The sequence below is a fragment of the Entelurus aequoreus genome, linkage group LG12 (assembly GCF_033978785.1).
Source record: "Entelurus aequoreus isolate RoL-2023_Sb linkage group LG12, RoL_Eaeq_v1.1, whole genome shotgun sequence".
Classification (NCBI taxonomy): Eukaryota; Metazoa; Chordata; class Actinopteri; order Syngnathiformes; family Syngnathidae; genus Entelurus; species Entelurus aequoreus.
Genome location: NC_084742.1, coordinates 9,031,232 through 9,053,416, shown reverse-complemented (window position 1 = coordinate 9,053,416; position 22,185 = coordinate 9,031,232). Strand labels below are relative to the sequence as shown.

At 38.1% G+C, this 22,185-nt stretch overlaps 1 long non-coding RNA gene across 4 annotated transcripts in view; it reads left to right on the top strand.

Annotated features, from left to right (window-relative positions):
- Positions 1–22,185, top strand: part of LOC133661416 (uncharacterized) — a 115,838-nt gene that overhangs the window by 8,367 nt on the left and 85,286 nt on the right. For all 4 annotated transcript variants that reach the window (XR_009827939.1, XR_009827940.1, XR_009827938.1 and 1 more), the window contains exon 2: positions 7,741–7,820. This is a non-coding gene — a long non-coding RNA (uncharacterized LOC133661416). The remainder of the gene's footprint in view (positions 1–7,740; positions 7,821–22,185) is intronic.

Here is a 22,185-nt window from a genome sequence, read left to right as displayed (position 1 = left end):
ATTATTTCGAAACATTGGCAGATTTAAAAAAAAATTGTTTTCATTATAAATATTCTACAATTGGGGGCCATCTTTCCATGCTTTGACTATCACAACAAATTTGTTTGAATTTTCCCTCACCCAAAAATCGCTGTGGCACAAAAGCATTTTAAATATACATGAAAAAGAATACACAAATAATGAATAAGAATGAAATGCATTAACATCTACAGAAAGCAAACATAAAGCTAGAATAACAATTATGAGTTAATAAAACATGAGTAAAAAATTACAAAACTACATACTGTATCAGAAAAATGAAACAGAAAGAGAATAAAAATAAAAATAAGTAAAATAAAAAAATCTTCCCCCGCTTATGTGAAGCCGGGTCGCGGGGGCAGCAGCCTAAGCAGAGAAGCCTCTCCCCCTCTACTTCGTCCAGCTCTTCCTAGGTGTCAAATGAAAAAAACAATTTATTTAAAAATGATATAAAAAGTTAATTAAAATGCTGCCAAGTTTCCTTTTAAGTATGACTCATTTCCTAGTAGCCTGGGCAATTCCCGGTGCTATATCTGTACGTGCATAAACAAACAAACTGCCCAAAAGTCGCAATCGGTTCTCACTGTTCGATCCTGCGCTCGGGATCTTTCTGTGTGGAGTTTGCATGTTCTCCCCGTGACTGTGTGGGTTCCCTCCGGGTACTCCGGCTTCCTCCCACCCCCAAAGACATGCACCTGGGGATAGGTTGATTGGCAACACTAAATTGGCCCTAGTGTGTGAACGTGAGTGTGAATGTTGTCTATCTATCTGTGTTGGCCCCTGCGATGAGGTGGGGGCTTGTCCAGGGTGTACCCCGCCTACCGCCCGATTGTAGCTGAGATAGGCTCCAGCACCCACCGTGACCCAGAAAGGCATAAGCCAGACCTGGGCATTGTGCGGCCCGCGGGCCGCATCCGGCCCTTTGTACGTCCCTGTCCGGCCCGCGTGAGGCCAATTATAAATTACAAAATAAATTTTAAAAAGCATCTATTTCGAGTGTGCAATACAACGGTGCTGCTTTTGTTTTGAAAAGCGTTATTTGTATTACTTCCGTGTGGACGTATGCTCGTGCGCGCAGCGGCAATCTCAAATTACAAAATAAATTTAAAAAAACATCTTTGTCGTGCGTGCAATACAACTGTGCTGCTTTTATTTTGAAAAGTGTTATATGTGCGTATGTCCTGTGAGGGAAGGCGCACAGCGACAAGTGATGCCCGCTAAAAAGAGAAAAGTTGATGACGAATGGCGTGTTTTCAACAAGACAAGTAAAGGTAAAGCTGTGTGCTTATTTGTGGTACACACGTTGCTGTGTTTAAAGAATATAGTGTAACGACCTGCTGAAGTAGATGTTGTCTTCTTGAGTTGCGTAAATGAGGAGTGAGGAGACGTGCGTGTGGAAGGAACGAGATATGTTGAGCTGTGTTAGTATAGCTTGCTCAATAAAAGTTTAAAAAGAGCGTCAGACTTGCTGTGCACTTCTTCTGGACGCTACAATTGGTGGCAGAAGTAAAACTTTGCGCATACTGCACTGTTTGTGTGCTACGTCATCGGGAGGTACGTGCCACGTGAGGAGCTCGCCGCAAAGAGAGAGAGAGAGAGAGCGTTTACAGGTGCAGCCACGCTGCTTGCCACGGGGGGAATTCCGCCCTCAATGAAGACTCCCAGGTTTGATGGCAAGGCGAACTGGGAGGCATTTCATCCCACTTCTGACATCAATTGTAGCGTCCAGAAGAAGTGCACACCAAGTCTGATGCACTTTTTAAACTTTTATTGAGCAAGCTATACTAACACAGCTCAACTTATCTCGTTCTTTCCAAAAGGAAAACCAATCCTCACTCCTCATTTCCGCAACAGCAACGCTTCCTCCTTCTTCGCCAATCACCTTACAGGCGTGCTACGTTCACAACGTTTTCTTATCTGGTTAAATAAAGGTTTTACAACAAAGAGGATGCAGGATAAAGTGACAGAAATTGAAATTTTTGTATTGTAATATACATCAGGAAGTGTTGTGTAAGAAAGTGTTAAAAATAAAACCATCAAAAGCCATCTGCTTTTGTATAAAGATAAGTTAGGTTAAATGAAAATATTATTATTATTATCTATCTTACGGTATATCAAAAATAATTTGAGCAAAATTTAATTGAAATATTGTCAGTGTGGCCCTCCAGCAGTGCTCGGGTTGCTCATGCGGCCCCCGGTAAAAATTAATTGCCCACCCCTGGCATAAGCGGTAGAAAATGGATGGATGTATGTTTATTAAAAAGAGCCGTTCAAAAGGCTTGATTGGTTTGCTAACGTCCCACCTCTAAACTCCAGCTTGTTCCGAGTTGCTTTCCCTCTTTGCTTCCTTTTTTAATGTCCTTTTTAACAATATTTAACCGAATTAAATGTTTTAATTGATATATCCTTTTTTTTTTTAACCTATACCTTTTTTTTAATTGTTTGAATGCGCCTAATTTAACTACATTTGCTTGTTCACAACAAAACGGGGTTTATTTGTCCCCATGATGAACTCTTTACCGTATTTTTCTGACTATAAGTCGCAGTTTTTTTCATGCGACTTATACTCAGGAGCGACTTATGTGTGAAATTATTAACACATTACCGTAAAATATCAAATAATATTATTTAGCTCATTCACGTAAGAGACTAGACGTATAAGATTTCATGGGATTTAGCGATTAAGAGTGACAGATTGTTTGGTAAACGTATAGCATGTTCTATATGTTATAGTTATTTGAATGACTCTTACCATAATATGTTACGTTAACATACCAGTTGGTTATTTATGCCTCATATAACGTACACTTATTCAACCTGTTGTTCACTATTCTTTATTTATTTTAAATTGCCTTTCAAATGTCTATTCTTGGTGTTGGGTTTTATCAAATAAATGTCCCCAAAAAACGTGACTTATACTCCAGTGCGACTTATGTTTTTTTCCTTCTTTATTATGCATTTTCGGCCGGTGCGACTTATACTCCGGAGCGACTTATAGTCCGAAAAATACGGTATATGTTAACTTTTCTTAATGTAAATATCAACATTAAGACTCTCATGGGACCCAAAAATCTCATGCATTTCAAATCCCTTTTTCCCCCTAAAGACTCCAATCTCTCCCTTGACCTGTTGCTCCGTTGCCCCTAATGACCTTGTCGCCTGGCTAAGCTAACAGCTTGCTAGCACAATTGTTATTATTGCACCGGCCAGTAAAAAAAAAAATCTTTAACCAAGAGCCGTGTCCCGCTGTCGGTATCTAAAGGCGCTTAAGGTTATCCGTCTTCTTTAAGTCGTCTTGCTGGGAAATCGTTACGAGCACAACTGGTGCGGGACATGCTGATGAGGTGGTAAATGGAAATATACGGCGGGTGCTCCAATAAAAGCACAGGGGATGGACGCCATGTTTGCAGCACGACTGCTGCGTTTGACTGTAACTTTCTCCTTCTTCACGTGTGTCTGAAGAACATTTCCACAGGTTTTAGAGCTACCGAGAGGCAGCATGAGATGCATGAAGTTCTAATCTCAATTAGTTGCATTTACTGCAAAAATACACAATTATTATTATTTGGTGTATTTTAGACAGGCCTTTCTTACATAAAAAAAAATAAAAACATGCACATTTCCTTATTTTAACCTTAGTTTTTGTATGTCAACATGTACTTTAAAATCGGACCAAACATATTTTTAGATATTTTAAATATTGTTTCCTTTTCTTTTGGCTGTTTAATGTTAATTGACACGTTTGTTTGGTTGTTTTAGTATTATACCTTTATTAAAAGCGCTACATTATAAATAAATGTTATTGTTAATGTCATTTCTTGAGTCTTGTAAAATTATTTTATGTATAAAGTCATGTTTTTAGTCATATTTTTCTGTTACAGCAACATTTTTATGGCCACACTTACTCCGTCGTCTCTTTTAATAAGCCATTTTTGAACCTGTGAGAAGTTGGCAAAAAAACAACACTGCTGTACATATCTGCTAAGTTTTCACTGTAAAACTTTTTATGTGCCATTTTAAAGATATTCAAAAATAATTATTCTGACCAATGACGTCATCCACATTTGTGCTACGTTTGTGCTGCACTTTTTTTAAAATATATATATTTTTAAATCTATTGTAGTTTTTGTTTGTGATTATAGTTTATATGTTATTAACATGTTGTTATTATTCATAACCAGCTCGCACCACCTGGTCAAAATCCCGTTTGTGCTACGAAAATGTATTTGTTAATCTATTATAGCTTTTATGTTATGTATGTATGGATGAATGGATTAGTTTTATTTGTTATGGGGCTGGATATGAATATTAAAACGTTAACATAAAAACTATAATAATTACTTCTTTTTTTTGCAGCACAAAGGTAGCACAAACAAATGGGACAAGTTTGGGGAGATTTTGACAAGGTGGGGAGCTTTTTTTTTTTTTTTTTGGTGGGGAGCTTGATGACATCACTAGTCCAAAAATGTATTTCAGAATAATTTATAAAAGGTAACAGCAACATTTTTTACAGCACAAACACATTTGTATATTTGCAATTATAAGGGGACCGTCTTCACACAGGTTTTTTTTTTTTTCCACGCAAATACAATTACTAAAAATTTTGCTGTAAAAAATGTGTGATTAATCACAAAAAAGGTTGCAATAATCATGTATACACAAAGGTTAATCACACTATTTTATTTTGACCGTACATGCTCTTTGTAATGTTACCGAATGCTGTAGCGAGTAAATAACATGCGTTTAAGTAGTAAATTAAAAAAGTAATGTATGACATGGTGACGATACAAATAAATGTCCAAAAATTGGGGTCTTTTTTTTCAAAGTTAATGTGAATTATGCAAGTAAGTAATAACCTGTGATTAATCATGCTTATTATGACTTCAAAACATAATCATTTGAAACCTTTTTTTTTTTTTTTTTAAATATAAATGATAAAAAGAAAAACAAATGAGATATTTTTATCCCTTATTGCAGTGGTTCTCATATGGGGGTACGCGTACCCCTTGGGGTACTTGAAGGTATGCCAAGGGGTACGTGAGATTTTTTTAAAATATTCTAAAAATAGCAACAATTCAAAAATCCTTTATAAATATATTTATTAAATAATACTTCAACAAAATATGAATGTAAGTTCATAAACTGAACATCAAATGAAGTAGGCTATTCCATTCATTACCATAAACCCAGAGTTTCCCCCATGCCATGATGGTTTGACCCTCACTAAAATGTCTGTCAAAAAGAACTGTGAAAAGAAATGCAACAATGCAATATTCAGTGTTGACAGCTAGATTTGTTGTGGACATGTTCCATAAATATTGATGTTAAAGATTTCTTTTTTTGTGACGAAATGTTTAGAATTAAGTTCATGAATCCAGATGGATCTCTATTACAATCCCCAAAGAGGGCACTTTAAGTTGATGATTACTTCTATGTGTAGAAATCTTTATTTATAATTGAATCACTTGTTTATTTTTCAACACATTTTTAGTTAGTTTTATATCTTTTTTTCCAAATAGTTCAAGAAATACCACTACAAATGATCAATATTTTGCACTGTTATACAATTTAATAAATCAGAAACTGATGACATAGTGCTGTATTTTACTTCTTTATCTCTTTTTTTCAACCAAAAATGTTTTGCTCTGATTAGGGGGTACTTGAATTAAAAAAATGTTCACAGGGGGTACATCACTGAAAAAAGGTTGAGAACCACTGCCTTATTGAGTCTGCCATGTCATTACCCTTTATTGCCACCTGATGGCAGTCTTGTAGCATTCATGAAAACAAGCAAAGGCCAGTGCATGCATGCATGATAACTTTTAATATGCAAGTTGATCTTTACTGTTTTTTGTGAGAAATTAAACTATCTAAAATATTTTTTTTTTTTCACCAAAAAAAGTCAAAATCCTTTTAAATTTCTTCATATTGAATAGTCAAAGCACTTTTCCTTTACAAGTCATGTTTAATTGACTTTCTCCTGTCATAAACAAATGCTTTTGTATACTACATGGTTGTAATCCAACTATAAGTACTGAATGTGAAATGTAATTTATTTGTTGTGTTTTTCTGTGTGTGTACACACACACAACCAGTGAAGTTGGCACCTTGTGTAATTCATAAATAAAAACAGAATACAATGATTTGCCAATCCTTTTCAACTTATATTCAATTGAATAGACTGCAAAGACAAGATATTTACTGTTCGAACAGAGAAACTTGTTTTTTTTTGCGAATAATCATTAACTTATTTAATGGCAGCAACACGTTGCAAAAAAGTTGGCACAGGGGCATTTTTACCACTGTGTTACATGGTCTTTCCTTTTAACAACACTCAGTAAATGTTTGGGAACTGAGGAGACACATTTTTTAAGCTTTTCAGGTGGAATTCTTTCCCATTCTTGCTTGATGTACAGCTTAAGTTGTTCAACAGTCCGGGGGTCTCCTTTGTGCTATTTTAGGCTTCATAATGCGCCACACATTTTCAATGGGAGACAGGTCTGGACTACAGGCAGGCCAGTCTAGTACCCGCACTCTTTTACTATGAAGCCACGTTGATGTAACACGTGGCTTGGCATTGTCTTGCTGAAATAAGCAGGGGCGTCCATGGTAACGTTGCTTGGATGGCAACATATGTTGCTCCAGAACCTGGATGTATCTTTTAGCATTAATGGTGCCTTCACAGATGTGTAAGTTACCCATGTCTTGGGCACTAATACACCCCCATACCATCACAGATGTTAGCTTTTGAACTCTGCACCTATAACAGTCCAGATGGTTCTTTTCCTCCTTGGTCCGGAGGACACGACGTCCACAGTTTGCCAAAAACTATTTGAAATGTGGACTCGTCAGACCACAGAACACTTTTCCACTTTGCATCAGTCCATCTTAGATGAGCTCGGGCCCAGCGAAGCCGGCGGCGTTTCTGGGTGTTGTTGATGAATGGCTTTGGCTTTGCATAGGAGAGTTTTAACTTGCACTTACAGATGTAGCGACCAACTGTAGTTACTGACAGTGGTTTTCTGAAGTGTTCCTGAGCCCACGTGGTGATATCCTTTACACACAGATGTCGCTTTTTGATGCAGTACCGCCTGAGGGATCGAAGGTCACGGGCTTAGCTGCTTACGTGCAGTGATTTCTCCAGATTCTCTGAAACTTTTGATGATATTACGGACCGTAGATGGTGAAATCCCTGAATTCTTTGCAATAGCTTGTTGAGAAATGTTGTTCTTAAACTGTTGGACAATTTGCTCACGCATTTGTTGACAAAGTGGTGACCCTCGCCCCATCCTTGTTTGTGAATGACTGAGCATTTCATGGAAGCTGCTTTTATACCCAATCATGGCACCCACCTGTTCCCAATTGGCCTGTTCACCTGTGGGATGTTCCAAATAAGTGTTTGATGAGCATTCCTCAACTTTCTCAGTCTTTTTTGCCACTTGTGCCAGCTTTTTTGAAACATGTTGCAGACATCAAATTCCAAATGAGGGAATACTTGCAAAAAATAAAGTTTACCAGTTCGAACGGTAAGTATCTTGTCTTTGCAGTCTATTCAATTGAATATAGGTTGAAAAGGATTTGCAAATCATTGTATTCTGTTTTTATTTACCATTTACACAATGTGCCAACTTCACTGGTTTTGGATATAGATATATAAATGTGTATATTTAATGTATATTTATGTATGTATGTATGTATCTATCTATCTATCTATCTATCCAGATATGTCACGTGGGGGTCGCATCTTTATGCGGGATCGTTCCTCCAATGCAACACGGACAACTCCGGGCGAAGGCGTAAAGGTAAGAGATGGTTTATTTATAATAAATAATACACCGTACCAAACAAACAAAAGAAAAGCGTGCCGAACGCACGGGAAGCTAAGGAAACCACTTAGCACAGGAGTCCAGAACATGAAATACATAAACGTGATTGTTGCTTACCGCAAACAAGGAAGCCAGACAGAGTGTGGCAACCAACGTGAATAAATAGCTCTCTGATTAGTGCTCAACAGCAGGTGAACGTGCCGAACACTAATCAGAGGCAGGTGAAAGCAATAAGTACCCATGGTGACCAAAACAAACCCCCGAAGTGCACAAAACAACTAAGGAAGTCCAAAACTAACAACTTAACTAAACAAAACATGATCCGGACCACGGATCATGACAACATATATATGTGTATATATGTGTATGTATATGTATATATATGTGTATGTATGTATGTGTGTGGATATATATATATATATATATATATATATATATATATATATGTATATATATATATATATATATATATATATAATATAATTATATATATTTATAATTATATATATTAGGGCTGCAACTAACTAACAATTAATTTGATAATCGATTAATCTGTCGATTATTACTTTGATTAATCGATTAATAATTGGATAAAAGAGACAAACTACATTTCTATCCTTTCCAGTATTTTATTGAAAAAAAAAAAAAAAGCATACTGGCACCATACTTATTTTGATTATTGTTTCTCAGCTGTTTGTACATGTTGCAGTTTATAAATAAAGGTTTATAAAAATTTTTTTTTTTAAATTGCCTCTGTGCATGCGCATAGCATAGATCCAACGAATCGATGTCTAAATTAATCGCCAACTATTTTTATAATCGATTTTAATCGATTAGTTGTTGCAGCCCTAATATATATGTGTATATATATATGTGTGTGTGTGTGTGGGTATATATATATATATATATATATATATATATATATATATATATATATATATATATATATATATATATATATATATATATATATATATATATATATATATATATATATATATATATATATATATATATATATATGAGGGGGGGGGGTCCTCTCCAAGGTTTCTCATAGTCATTCACATTGACGTCCCACTGGGGTGAGTTTTCCTTGCCCGTATGTGGGCTCTGTACCGAGGATGTCGTTGTGGCTTGTACAGCCCTTTGAGACACTTGTGATTTAGGGCTATATAAATAAACGATTGATTGATTGATTATATGTATGTATGTATGTATGTATGTATGTATGTATGTATGTATATGTATACATGTGTGTGTGTGTGTATATGTACACTACCGTTCAAAAGTTTGGGGTCACCCAAACAATTTTGTGGAATAGCCTTCATTTGTAAGAACAAGAATAGACTGTCAAGTTTCAGATGAAAGTTCTCTTTTTCTGGCCATTTTGAGCGTTTAATTGACCCCACAAATGTGATGCTCCAGAAACTCAATCTGCTCAAAGGAAGGTCAGTTTTGTAGCTTCTGTAACGAGCTAAACTGTTTTCAGTTGTGTGAACATGATTGCACAAGGGTTTTCTAATAATCAATTAGCCTTCTGAGCCAATGAGCAAACACATTGTACCATTAGAACACTGGAGTGATAGTTGCTGGAAATGGGCCTCTATACACCTATGTAGATATTGCACCAAAAACCAGACATTTGCAGCTAGAATAGTCATTTACCACATTAGCAATGTATAGAGTGTATTTCTTTAAAGTTAAGACTAGTTTAAAGTTATCTTCATTGAAAAGTACAGTGCTTTTCCTTCAAAAATAAGGACATTTCAATGTGACCCCAAACTTTTGAACGGTAGTGTATATATTTGTGTGTATGTGTGTATATGTGTGTGTATGTGTGTATGTATGCATATCTGTGTATGTTTGCATATATATGCATTGGTGTGTATATATGCGTGTTTATGCGTATGTGTGTGTATGTATGTATGCATATATGTGTGTATGTATGCATATATATGCATTGGTGTGTATATATGCGTGTTTATGCGTATGTGTGTGTGTGTGTATATATGCGTATGTGTGTATATGCGTATGTGTGTGTGTATATATGCGTGTATATGTATGTGTGTATATGTATTTATGTATGTGTGTGTATGTGAGTGCATAAGTATATATATATACGTGTGTATGTGTAAATGTGTGTGTGTATATACTGTATATACTGTACGTGTGTATATATATTTACGTGTGTATGTGTGTGTGTGTGTGTATATATATATCTATCTCTATATATATCTCTATATCTCAGACTAATCACACTCTAAACCAGGTTTAGAGTGTGTGTATGTACGTGTGTGTGTAAATATTTACTTATCCTTAAGTCATCAATCTACACATCTCCCTTTTCTTCTCTCCACACAGTGACATTAAAACAAAGGAAGAAAACAACCGCGAGAGACATTTAGAAGGGATTCAACGAGATTTGCTTCTTCCTACTCCTTTTCGGACATGTTGAATCGTCAACCAAAGTGTAACTTTGTTAAGCGTGTCCTCAACAAATAAAACCGTGACCGTGATGCATAGAAGTTCGACTCCGGCTGCAACCCGGCGATGTCCGTCTTCATCCCGGGGTTCCTTGTTACCATAGCGACACCCAGTGAGGGTGTGTGTTGGAGAAGTGTTGAAGATGAAGATGAAAGGAGGTATAAGGCTGTAATCAGATTGTCTCCTTCCCTCACACTTCGGATCCATCTTCTACCCTCCCGCTCCCCCGCTCCCGCCGCCACATAAATCACAATCGTCGGCGAGTCACCTCTCATTGCGGCGCCCGCAACACACATCCAGAGAGGGGGAGCCTTCAACCTTGGTTTCGGGCGTTGGATGTTGGAACGCTCCACCTCGTCTCCACACTCGGAGCTCCCACGCTTGTTTGCTGATACTTTCTTACGAGATGAAGACGGATTGGAGGTTAACGGCGTAATGATTCTGATTTACAGGCACCTCGCGGGCACTTTCCACCGCTCTGACAGCTTGGGTACCTCTTTCTCTCACTTTCCGGAAAGTTCCTGCAACCCCCCCGCCCCAAACTCTCTCTCTCTCTCTCTTGATAATTCGTAGCAGTCCTGCAGGCTACGTGAGAACAACAGCGAAAGTTCTGGTGGTCCATGCAGAACCACCAAAGTGCTTCATAATTAGAAAAACGGCTCATAATTACAGCGTGGTCACAGCCTGTTAGTTCCTCTTGCACACAGCTGCCCTGTGTGAGGCGGCGTGTGTTGTTTGTGTGTGTGTGTTCTTGTATTTCTACCCTTCTTGAGACAACAAGGAAAAGTACCTTCCATATGAGGACCGGTGAACAAGTTAGGACCGAAATCATGGGAAAACCATTGCATCTAATAGGGAATGTCGTCTCATTTGGTGGTGAAATCTATCAAAATGAGGGTGGTCCCAAAAAAGGAGGGATTTTTCAAATTGTGTGTCGCTTTTAAAAGTGCTCCCCCTCTGGCCAACATATGAAATAACAAGGTGTAAAATTTTGAAGTGCTCCCCCTCTGGCAAACATATGTAATAAGTGTGTGTAAGGAATTGAAATGGGCCCCCTTTGGCTAAAATGTATTAAAAAAAATAAAAATGAATATGTATATAGAGACATACTGTAATAACTTGAAGTAAATAATGAAGATTAAAAACCAATTACAAACAAAATTCCCCCAAAAATAAATAAACTAAAAGCAGTTTTTTTCTCACAATGTCGAATTTTTTCTTATAAAATCGGGAACAATTTCTCATATTCTGTTTCTGTAATAATGCAATATTTTCTCGTAAAATTATTACTTTTTTATGTAAAACTATTACATTTTAATGCAAAATGGTGACATTTGTCATACAAAATTCTGACTTTTTTCCACAATATTGCCAATTTTTTTTGTTGGTCTTGTAAAATTGTGACTCTTTTTTTTTTTTTTAGAAAAAATTATGACTTTTGTTTTGCCAAGTAAAGTTCCGATAATTATTATAATATTGCCAAAATTTTAAAGTTTTCTTATGAAATTGTGACTTTTGTCGAGTAAAATGACGACTCTTTTCATAAAATTGCCAACATTTGAAGCTTTTCTTGTAAAATTGCGACTGTTATTGAGTAAAATTCCAACTTTTATCACAATATTGCACAAATGTTCAGTTTTTCTTGTAAAATTTTGACTTGCATTGAGTAAAATTACAAATTGAATTATAGTGCTGCCAAAATTCAAAGTTTTTCTTGTGAAATTGTGAGCTTTTTCTTGTAAAATTCCAACTCATTTTTCACAACAAGATTTTCTGTATTTGCATAGTATGTATATGTTATTATTGCTGTAAATACAAATATTTATATATCTAGGAAGGGTTTGCCTAAAGAGGTAGGCATTTTTCTGAGGTCTCAAGAAGGTAACAAATACAAGGATGTGTGTACATGTGTGTGTGTGTGTGTGTGTAAGCTTCCCTCAGAGAGGTCAGGATGCAGCTGAGAAGCACAACAGATGTGCTACCCCGCCATGCTTTTATACACCAGCTGGGTGCGCTGTCAAAATACTATTAATTACAACCGAGGGAACATGAATGTGCATTTTAAAGCAGCGAGCGCAGCGCTGGTGTAACGTTCTCCTTCTCAACGCCTCGCCAATGTTGCCGCAGCCAAGTGAGACATAAAGTCAGCTTATTGATTGCACCTGTGGCGCCACACCTGCATCGCTGTGACACCTGCAGGACGTCGGCATTGGAGAAAATATGGAGTTGTTGCCACGTTTGTTTAGTTTTTTGTTAGAGTCCCGTGTTGGACCTGAGAGAGGGTCTTCTGGTTCTCGCCATCTCTGTTGTAGTTCTACTGCACTGAACCGAGCACACAACCTTAGAACATGTGAACATTTAGGAACATTTTGAGTTGTTCCTTATCTTAGGTAACCAATGTTACTCATAAACAATGTTCTGAGAATTTCTTATAGATACTCGTTACTTTACCAAAATAGTAGTTGAATTACTAACGGAATTACTAGGGAAAGTTATTAATACATAAAAAAAAAAACTTCAACTATCTGGCATATGCAGTAGAGCAGGCCTGGGCAATTATTTTGACTCGGGGGCCATATTTAGAGAAAAAAATGTGTCTGGGGGCCGGTATATCTATTTTTAGGAACACTAATACAAAACCTCACAATAATGTCTGATTGAATGCTAAAAACGTTATGACAGACCGCCTTAAAAATCGTAATGGAATTTTACATTTTTCTACGAAGGATAAAACACTGAATATTGACAAATTATTAACGTCACACCCCCTTTCGATCGACACATTTTTACAATTAGGGGAAATGCAACAAACAGTGAAATATGAACAATCTGATACATCTGATAAATCACTAAGCTTTAGAACTTTGTTGTGAAAATCTCCTTCCGCGTCTGTGGAAACGCTTCCCGCCCACACTGCTTGGTGCCTCGTCTGAGCTGCTGTGACGTAGATTACCTTAGTAACTAATTAGATGACCATAGTAACTGGTATATCATCCATAAGCGCAGATTCCAACCATTGAAATACTTTGTATAGTTGAAGACTTGCGGTCATTAGAAAACATGACTGCACATCATAATGGCAGCTACACTTTACATCTTAAACATCTAGAAAAAAAAAGATTTGGGAATATCAGGCGGGCCAGATTGAAAAGCTTAACGGGCCGCATGTGGCCCCCGGGCCTTAATTTGCCCAGGTGTGCAGTAGAGAGACAGTTAATATGAGAGCACAGTGTGCATGTCATCCAGTGTTTCAACAGAGCCGTGTTTGTTAGCTTCAGCAGTTAGCAGCGCCAGCTCTTTTGAATCTTTTCAGCGGATTGTGTTACCTCTGCTTGATAGAGTGAATGTGCTTCGGTGGCTGTCATATCTTCTTGTCAACAAACGGTGTATTGTTTGGATGGCACGTTTGTCACTTCAATCATTGATTTGTGGTTCAATATTCCCACGGTGTTGTCTGCTGTCACAGTGTGATGTGATGTTGCCTCTTCCTATTTGATATCAAGTTCATTTTTAGTACGGTGCTGCTTGTTGCTGTCACTAGTAAAAAGATATTTCCTGCATTGAACTTGCTGCATTTATTGATGCTGTTTTGTTGTCGACATTAAAGCACATCAGAAGTAGTTCCTAACGAACACTGCTCACCATCTTTGTTGAAGTTGTACTCTATTGAACCAAGCATAAATCCTTATAGCAATTTAAAATTGAGGAAAATTTGTGGTTGTTACCTTATTTGTTCGCTCGTTTGTTTCAGTTTTATGAGAGTCCCATGTCAGGGTCTTCTGGCTCGCCATCCCTGCTGTAGTTCTACTGTATTGAAACATGCATACATCCTTTATAACAAGTGAACATTGGGAAAATATGGAGTCGTTCCCTTGTTTGATCCCTCTACCAATCCGAGGTCACCCATGTTGCTCCTGTTGTAGTTCTCGGCCAAGTTCTACCGCATAGCTTCTTCGTCTGTCTCTCAATGAAGGCGAACGCTCTCCCTCCACCTCCCTTATGTCTCCTGCTTTCGCTCTTTGTATCGTCTTGTTTTGGTTTAACTTTCCAAGAACCTGCCGTTTGCAATATTCTCCGAAATCTAAAATATGTCATTGATAAACTGGTAGCTCAACGAAATTGACAAGATCTTCTCGACGTGAAGGTCAGGTCCTGAGTAACCTGTCTTTTTTTTTTTTTTTTTTTTTTTTTTATACAACATTTTTAATCAGTCCAACAAAATAATACAATAACAATCCAATTCCAAACCAAAACCCGGCCCAGCAACATTCAGAATAGCAACCCGCAGAGTAATTGAGAGGACACACAAACATGACCAAAAACAATCCAAAGTAGTCAAACAAAAATGAATATCTACAACAGTAATAATAATAATAAGAATTCCAACACAACGGTGATTAAAAATCCCTCATTTACATTGTCATCACAGCCTTTTATAAAAAAAACAACAATAGTGTGACAGTGGCTTACAATTGCGTCGCATCTCATAAGCTTGACAACGCATTGTGTCCAATATTTACTACAAGGATAAAAAATAAGTCATATTTTAGGTTCATTTGATAGTTAAAACAATATATTCCAATATAGGACTAATTATCTTAACTAAATGCATTTTTTTCTACTGATATCATCTCCATAGCTTGTGTATACCAGTCAGTATGAGTTGGACTATCAGCATCTGTCCATTTTTTTAATATTACCCTTTTTTGTTATGATGCATATTGAAAGAAATGCATTTTTACTCCTTGATAACACGTTACTAAATGGATGCAGATCACCAAGAATACAAGTTTACCTATTCTGACGGAATGTTTGCTGCTGGATACATGACGGACTCCTGGGAGAAGTGGAGGGTCCTGTGCCTGCCGACTCTTTCCGTCCAAGACATTGAAGGTGTCTATGTACCTACTCAGTGGCCTAGTGGTTAGAGTGTCCGCCCTGAGGTTGTGAGTTCAAACCCCGGCCGAGTCATACCAAAGACTATAAAAATGGGACCCATTACCTCCCTGCTTGGCACTCAGCATCAAGGGTTGGATTTGGGGGTTAAATCACCAAAAATGATTCCCGGGCGCGGCCACCGCTGCTGCTCACTGCTCCCCTCACCTCCCAGGGGGTGAACAAGGGGATGGGTCAAATGCAGAGGACACATTTCACCACACCTAGTGTGTGTGTGACAATCATTGGTACTTTAATTAATGTATTAGAAACTGTCATAACAGGTCATCTGCTGATTGGATAGAGCGTATGGCGTCACATTAGTACCAAAAATCCAAGCGCGTAAAAACTGTTATCGCGTTCGTGCGCGCGCGTGGTGCCTTTGTGCGCGCGCGTGGTGCCTTTGTGCGTGCGCGTGGCGCCTTCTGTCTCGTTTTGCGCGCGCGCGGTGCCTTTCTGCACGCGCGCTGTCGCTTTCTGCGCGCGCGCTGTCTCGGTCTGTGCGCTGTCATGTTTCATTTTGGTACTTTGGGGGCGGGCATGCTTAGACCGCCCCTTCTTTCTGATTGGCTTTGAGCAATCAGAAGTATAGCAGGGCGGGTCATCGTCAATATGTATCAAGATTTACGGAGGAAGAAGTGGATAAAAAAATGTTGGCTGAAAAAGAGGTAAGTTATTGAGCTGGTTTGGAGTGATTGTAAGGGTACTATTATTAAAAATAATAATAATACATTTTTATTTATAAAGCACTTTTCATACATTTAAAATGCAGCTCAAGGTGCTTTACATAGTTAAAAACAAAATGAGAAATAACACCCACACCCCATGAAGACAGTCAAACATGTACATAAAAATAAACAAACAACAACAATAATAATAACAACACAATGACAATAGCCAATCACAGGAACCCTCTGGATGTGGAGATCCAGAGGGCTCTTTGAGGAAACACTAGATGATAAAATAAATGGATTAAAAATAATTAAAATACACATCAGGTTAAAGTCCAAAAATAATATGAAATAAGATAAGATATAATCAAACATAAAAATAAACTACAATATGAAAAACTATAAAATAAAATACAATAAAAACTGAAATATAAATATAATAAGACCATATAAAAATAGGCTGATATGATAAAACATAAAAATAAGCTAAGATATGATAAAACATAAAAATAACTAATACTAATAGAATAATCCTGCACATTGGGCCTAATATTTGTGTAGTAAAGTGGTTTTTGAATTCGAGCAATGTAATCTGAAAGATGTTTAAAATATCAACAATTAATGTTAATATTTTTGAAACAATATAATTCTCATAACATGAGTATCTGTGTGGTGTGCATGAGAGAGTGTAAAGAAAAGCATTGCTATAGTTTCACTTCATCTGCCTTTTTTTACAACCTACTTAAAGTTGTATTTTTCTTTTTTTTTTTTTCATTTTTTTTTTCAAAGCCAATCAGAAAGAAGGGGCGGTCTAAGCATACCCGCCCCCAAAGTACCAAAATGAAACATGACAGCGCACAGACCGAGACCGAGACAGCGCGCGCGCACAAAGGCACCACGCGTGCGCAAAATGGGGTCGCGCGCGCGCACGAAGTGGAGAATCAGCGCGCGATAACAGTTTTTACGCGCTTGGATTTTTGGTACTAATGTGACGCCATAAGAGCGTTGCTCTGGTCTATTGACAGATCAGGAAGACAATGTCCGTCGCTTAGTGAGCATAGAGGCTGCCTGTCGTGATGTATGGATTGGGCAGAGCTGTAGCCACTTTCTAGGTTTCTGGATTTCTGGATTGAATCGCACACTGGATAACATCTCGGAGAAGCTTTCCGCGCGGTAAGGCGAAATTAAGTCCCTTTCCCCTTTTTCGAAAGACACCTGGGATGTTGACTCTGTTCCATGAGTCAGAGCAGAGCGACTTCCAGGCTGATGGACAAAACGCGCACCCACGGACCCACTATTCCAGGGGTGCTCATTACGTCGATCGCAATCTACCGGTCGATCGCGGAGGATGTGTCAGTCGTTCGCCAGCCAGGCATTAAAAGAATAGTCCTAAAAATGAGCGATCATAAATCTTCACTATGACGTCACTTTCGTCACTTGATTGACATTCACGGCACCTCGAGGGTCTTCTGAGATGACGCTGGCTGCTGCCAGCTCATTATTCAGAAAAAATGACCGACAGGAAGGCGAGAAACACTTTTTATTTCAACAGACTCTGGCGCCGTACCTGTCGTCAAAACTCCAAAGACCGACTGCACAGTTCCTGCCTTCACAATAAAAGCTCTGCTTCATCCTGCCTGCGCTAAGAGTCTCAGAATGCTGGCGTGCACAAGCTAGCAAGCTACGGAGTTTGCCGCCAATGTATTTCTTGTAAAGTGTATACAAAGGAGTACGGAAGCTGGACAAATAAGATGCCAAAAACCAACCACTTTCACGTGGTATTGGACAGAAAGGAGGTATTTTTTTCTCCTCCATTTGAAAATCAATCAATCAATCAATGTTTATTTGTATGCGGACGTTATCAGCACCACTGTCTGATTCCTATCAATGCAAGTCATCAGAATCAGGTAATACACCAACTTGTATTCTTGTCTTCATGAAACACAGGAATCTATATGTGTTAAACATGCTTGTATTATCATTAAACACCTTTAACTTGTTAACAATATTAACTATATGTGTTAAACATGCTTGTATTATCTTTAAACACCTTTAACTTGTTAACAATATTAACTATATGTGTTAAACATGCTTGCATTATCTTTAAACACCTTTAACTTGTTAACAATATTAACTATATGTGTTAAACATGCTTGTATTATCATTAAACACCTTTAACTTAACAATATTAACTATATGTTTTAAACATGCTTGTATTATCTTTAAACACCTTTAACATGTTAACAATATTAACTATATGTATTAAACATTCTTGTATTATCATTAAACACCTTTAACTTGTTAACAATATTAACTATGTGTTAAACATGCTTGTATTATCTTTAAACACCTTTAACTTGTTAACAATATTAACTATATGTGTTAAACATGCTTGTATTATCATTAAACACCTTTAACTTGTTAACAATATTAACTATATGTGTTATCATTAAACACCTTTAACTTGTTAACAATATTAATTATATGTGTTAAACATGATTGTATTATCTTTAAACACCTTTAACATGTTAACAATATTAACTATATGTATTAAACATTCTTGTATTATCATTAAACACCTTTAATTTATTAACAATATTAACTATATGTGTTAAACATGCTTGCATTATCATTAAACACCTTTAACTTGTTAACAAAAACATATATTTCATAAATAAGTAAATATAAATTATATATATGAATGAGGTAGATCCCCACGACTTGATCAATTGAAAAGTAGCTCGCCTGCAGAAAAAGTGTGAGCACCCCTGCACTATTCCATCCTGCGCCTTCACCTCTTCACCCCCCCGTGGTATCAGCGCACTGATTGCTGCAGCTTTGGGCCGTTGCAAGTCTCAAGCTTTTGTGTGTCTGTCCTTGGAGGGGTTGTCTGAAAACTACCCTATTTTCCGCACTATAAGGCGCACCTAAAAACCTCCAATTTTTTCAAAAGCTGACAGTGCACCTTATAATCCGGTGCGCCTTATATATGGACCAATATTGAGCCTCCAACAGGTAAAAGTTTCAATCAAGCAATTATTCGCAACTACGGTAAGCAGCCGCCGACTTAATTTTCCCCCGTAGAAGAAGAAGAAGCGCGCGGTGCATGCTGGGATGTATGACTGCGCGAGACGTGCCGTTTCATTTCCATTTGTTTGTTTATGTAAAGACCCCAAAATGGCTCCTTTTAAGAGACACGCTTACGACGCAGAGTTTAAACTTAAGACGATCAGTCACGCAGTAGAACACGGGAATAGAGCAGCAGCGACACTGACTCCATTAATGACGACTTCGACGAGACGCATGTTGGATGCCGTATTCGCCCAACTGTTTAATTCGGACACTGAAGAAGAAGAATTTGAGGGATTCGTGGATGAGGAATAACTTCATAAAGTGAGCTTTACACATACTTGCCAACCTTGAGACCTCCAATATCGGGAGGTGGGGGTGGGGGGGGGGGGGGGGCCTTGGTCGGGGGCGGGGGGCGTGGTTATTTACAGCTAGAATTCACCAACTCGAGTATTTCATATACATTTCATATATATGTATATATCAGTGGCGTGCCGTCACTAGAGGCAGGGGAGGCGGGGCCTCACCTGCCATCATGGAAAGAAAAAAAAAGTAAAAAGAAAAAAAAAAAAATTAAATTGTTATATGTATCCAGTGATAATACTAAAGTTATTTTCCATTTAACTTCACCAGTTTTAGATTATTTTTATTTTTATTTTTATTTTCACATTTGCCGTTCAAATACTGAGAAGAGACGGTGCGGTGATCAGCAGCCAGTTGAGGCACGTCACTGCGTTGTGCCTCACCATGGATTGTGCGCAATGACTCGGCTAACTGCTGGCCTGCTGTGCAGTGAGACTGTATTGCTATATGAATTATATCATACATTTCCATAGTTTAGTTAGCTGAGATGTATAATGTCCAGTGTATTTTGTCAACATCTGTATGTGTGTAACGTATTTCTTGTGCTGAGCGATCATACAACTGGAGGCTCGTCTCATAACCCCGCCTCCTGGTGCCAAGCACCTCCGCCGCAGAATGCACCCCCGACGGGAGCGCCGCGGCCACACCAACCAAAGCCCGCACCCAAACCCTCCACGTGCAAAACCGAATCCACCCAAAAAAAGTCACTTAACAAGAAGCCAAAAAGTGCAAAAACAACAATGCTCGCGCTGCAGGAGCCGCGAACGACCGCAGGGACACAACATTAGGTACACCTGCACTGCAGGGGCCGTACTTATCAAGCTTCTTAGAATTACTCCTAAGAAGTCTGCTAAGAGTTGACTTAAGAGTAAATAAATTCTTCGCTGAAAGCTGCACTTAAAAGTTAGTTATCAAGCGTCTTACTCACACTTTCAGCGAAGTGTAGGACTGAATCTTAAGTGTCACACTCAGAGCTGAATTACGACATTACTATGTGCCGTAAACGGAATTTTAGGTGACGTCATTTCTGTGTCCATAGAAATGACCAATCACGGAAGGGAATCCGTTGTCTAAGAATAAATAAATATCTTGGAAATATTTAAGTGGACAATGGGAGTGTATATTTTGACAATAAACTACAAAATAATACAAAACAAACTAGTCCCCGCCGGCACTCACGCTACCGCTCCCTCTCTTCTATCGCCCACACACTCACTGATGTCACTCACCTCACGGCCACACACATACGCTACTGTCATAACATTTTCTTTCCAATTCATTAATTAGGCAACTAATTTGAAACTGGTGTGGGTGGCTCTATATATACTAGCCCACTGCAGCCACATGCAGAAATCAACATGGAATCGAAAAGTATTAAATCTGTGACAAAAATAATATCCGCTCTGTCTAAACGATACCGTTTGATCAGCTGCTCGTCATCAAAAAAAAACAAAAACATTGTTCCGTTCCCTGAACGTTTGCGCACGTCTCTCTCGCCTCAGTGCCACCCCCTGCTGGCAACTCCTAACCACTTAAGACACCTCTGAAGGTCTCTTAAATATCGTGGAGAGTAGGAGTGATTCTTAGACTTAAGAACGTTGATAAAAAGCTTTTATTCTTAAGTTTGAGAGTAGGACTAAATTTCGCAAATTCTCAGGACTTAAGTGTAAAATGGCACTCTAAGAAGCTTGATAAGTACGGCCCCAGGTTCATATGTTTGTAAATCTGACTGTGATGATGCAGTCGTGCCTCACCAGACATTAACCTCACCGCACGCCACTGATATATATATATATATATATATATATATATATATATATATATATATATATATATATATATATATATATGAAACACTTCACTTTCAGTGAATTCTAGCTATATATATATATATATATATATATATATATATATATATGTATTTTATTTACATATAAAAGAAATACTTGAATTTCAGTGTTCCAGTGGCTATCCATTAGATGGCAGTATTGTCCTGTTTAACTTTTCCGTTCAACTTGCAAGCGTATTTCTTCATCTTGCTCGTCGATGGCGTCGCCATGTCTGTAATTTCCTCGTTCTTCTGCTCCCTCTCCTTGTTGTGTGCGCAGTTGTGCACTCCGCTCTCTAAAAGCCCTAGATGTTATGACGTCATTGGGCAGGCAAGCTGTTTTATTGTGGGAAAGCGGACGTGAGAACAGGCTGTCCCCACTCAGTCTCAGGTCCGCATTGAGCTGGAGGGGGCGTGGCCTCCAGCTCCGGCTGAATACCGGGAGTTTGTCGGGAGAAAATCTCTGGCAGGAGGTTGTCGGGAGAGGCGCTGAATACCGGGATTCTCCCGCTAAAAACGGGAGGGTTGGCAAGTATGGCTTTACCTGTTTGTTTTGTGTGTTGTGTTGTGTGACATTAACGTTTGAGCAACGTTGAGTTATTGATATATTGTTATTGCTCTGCACTATTTGGAGTGTTACTATATTGTGATTGCACTAACGTTTGATTTACCGTAACAGTATCACTGTTTTTTACCTGTTTATTGAATCAGGGAAAAGTCCCCCTCCACTATGTGATATGAATGTTGCACTACGTGTTATACCTTGCTGTTGTTAAAAGATAAACAAAACACCACGTCACTGACTTTACCTCGGGGGAAATAATAAAACAGCTGTTTATTCATTTTGGGAGTGAACAGACTTGTCAGAACGCTGGTTTGTAATCTATTAATAAAGTTTGACTGACCTATCTGACTGTTTTGTTGACATTCCCTTTAGCGCAGCTCCATCTAATGCAGTGCTGGGCAAATTAAGGCCCGGGGGCCGCATGCG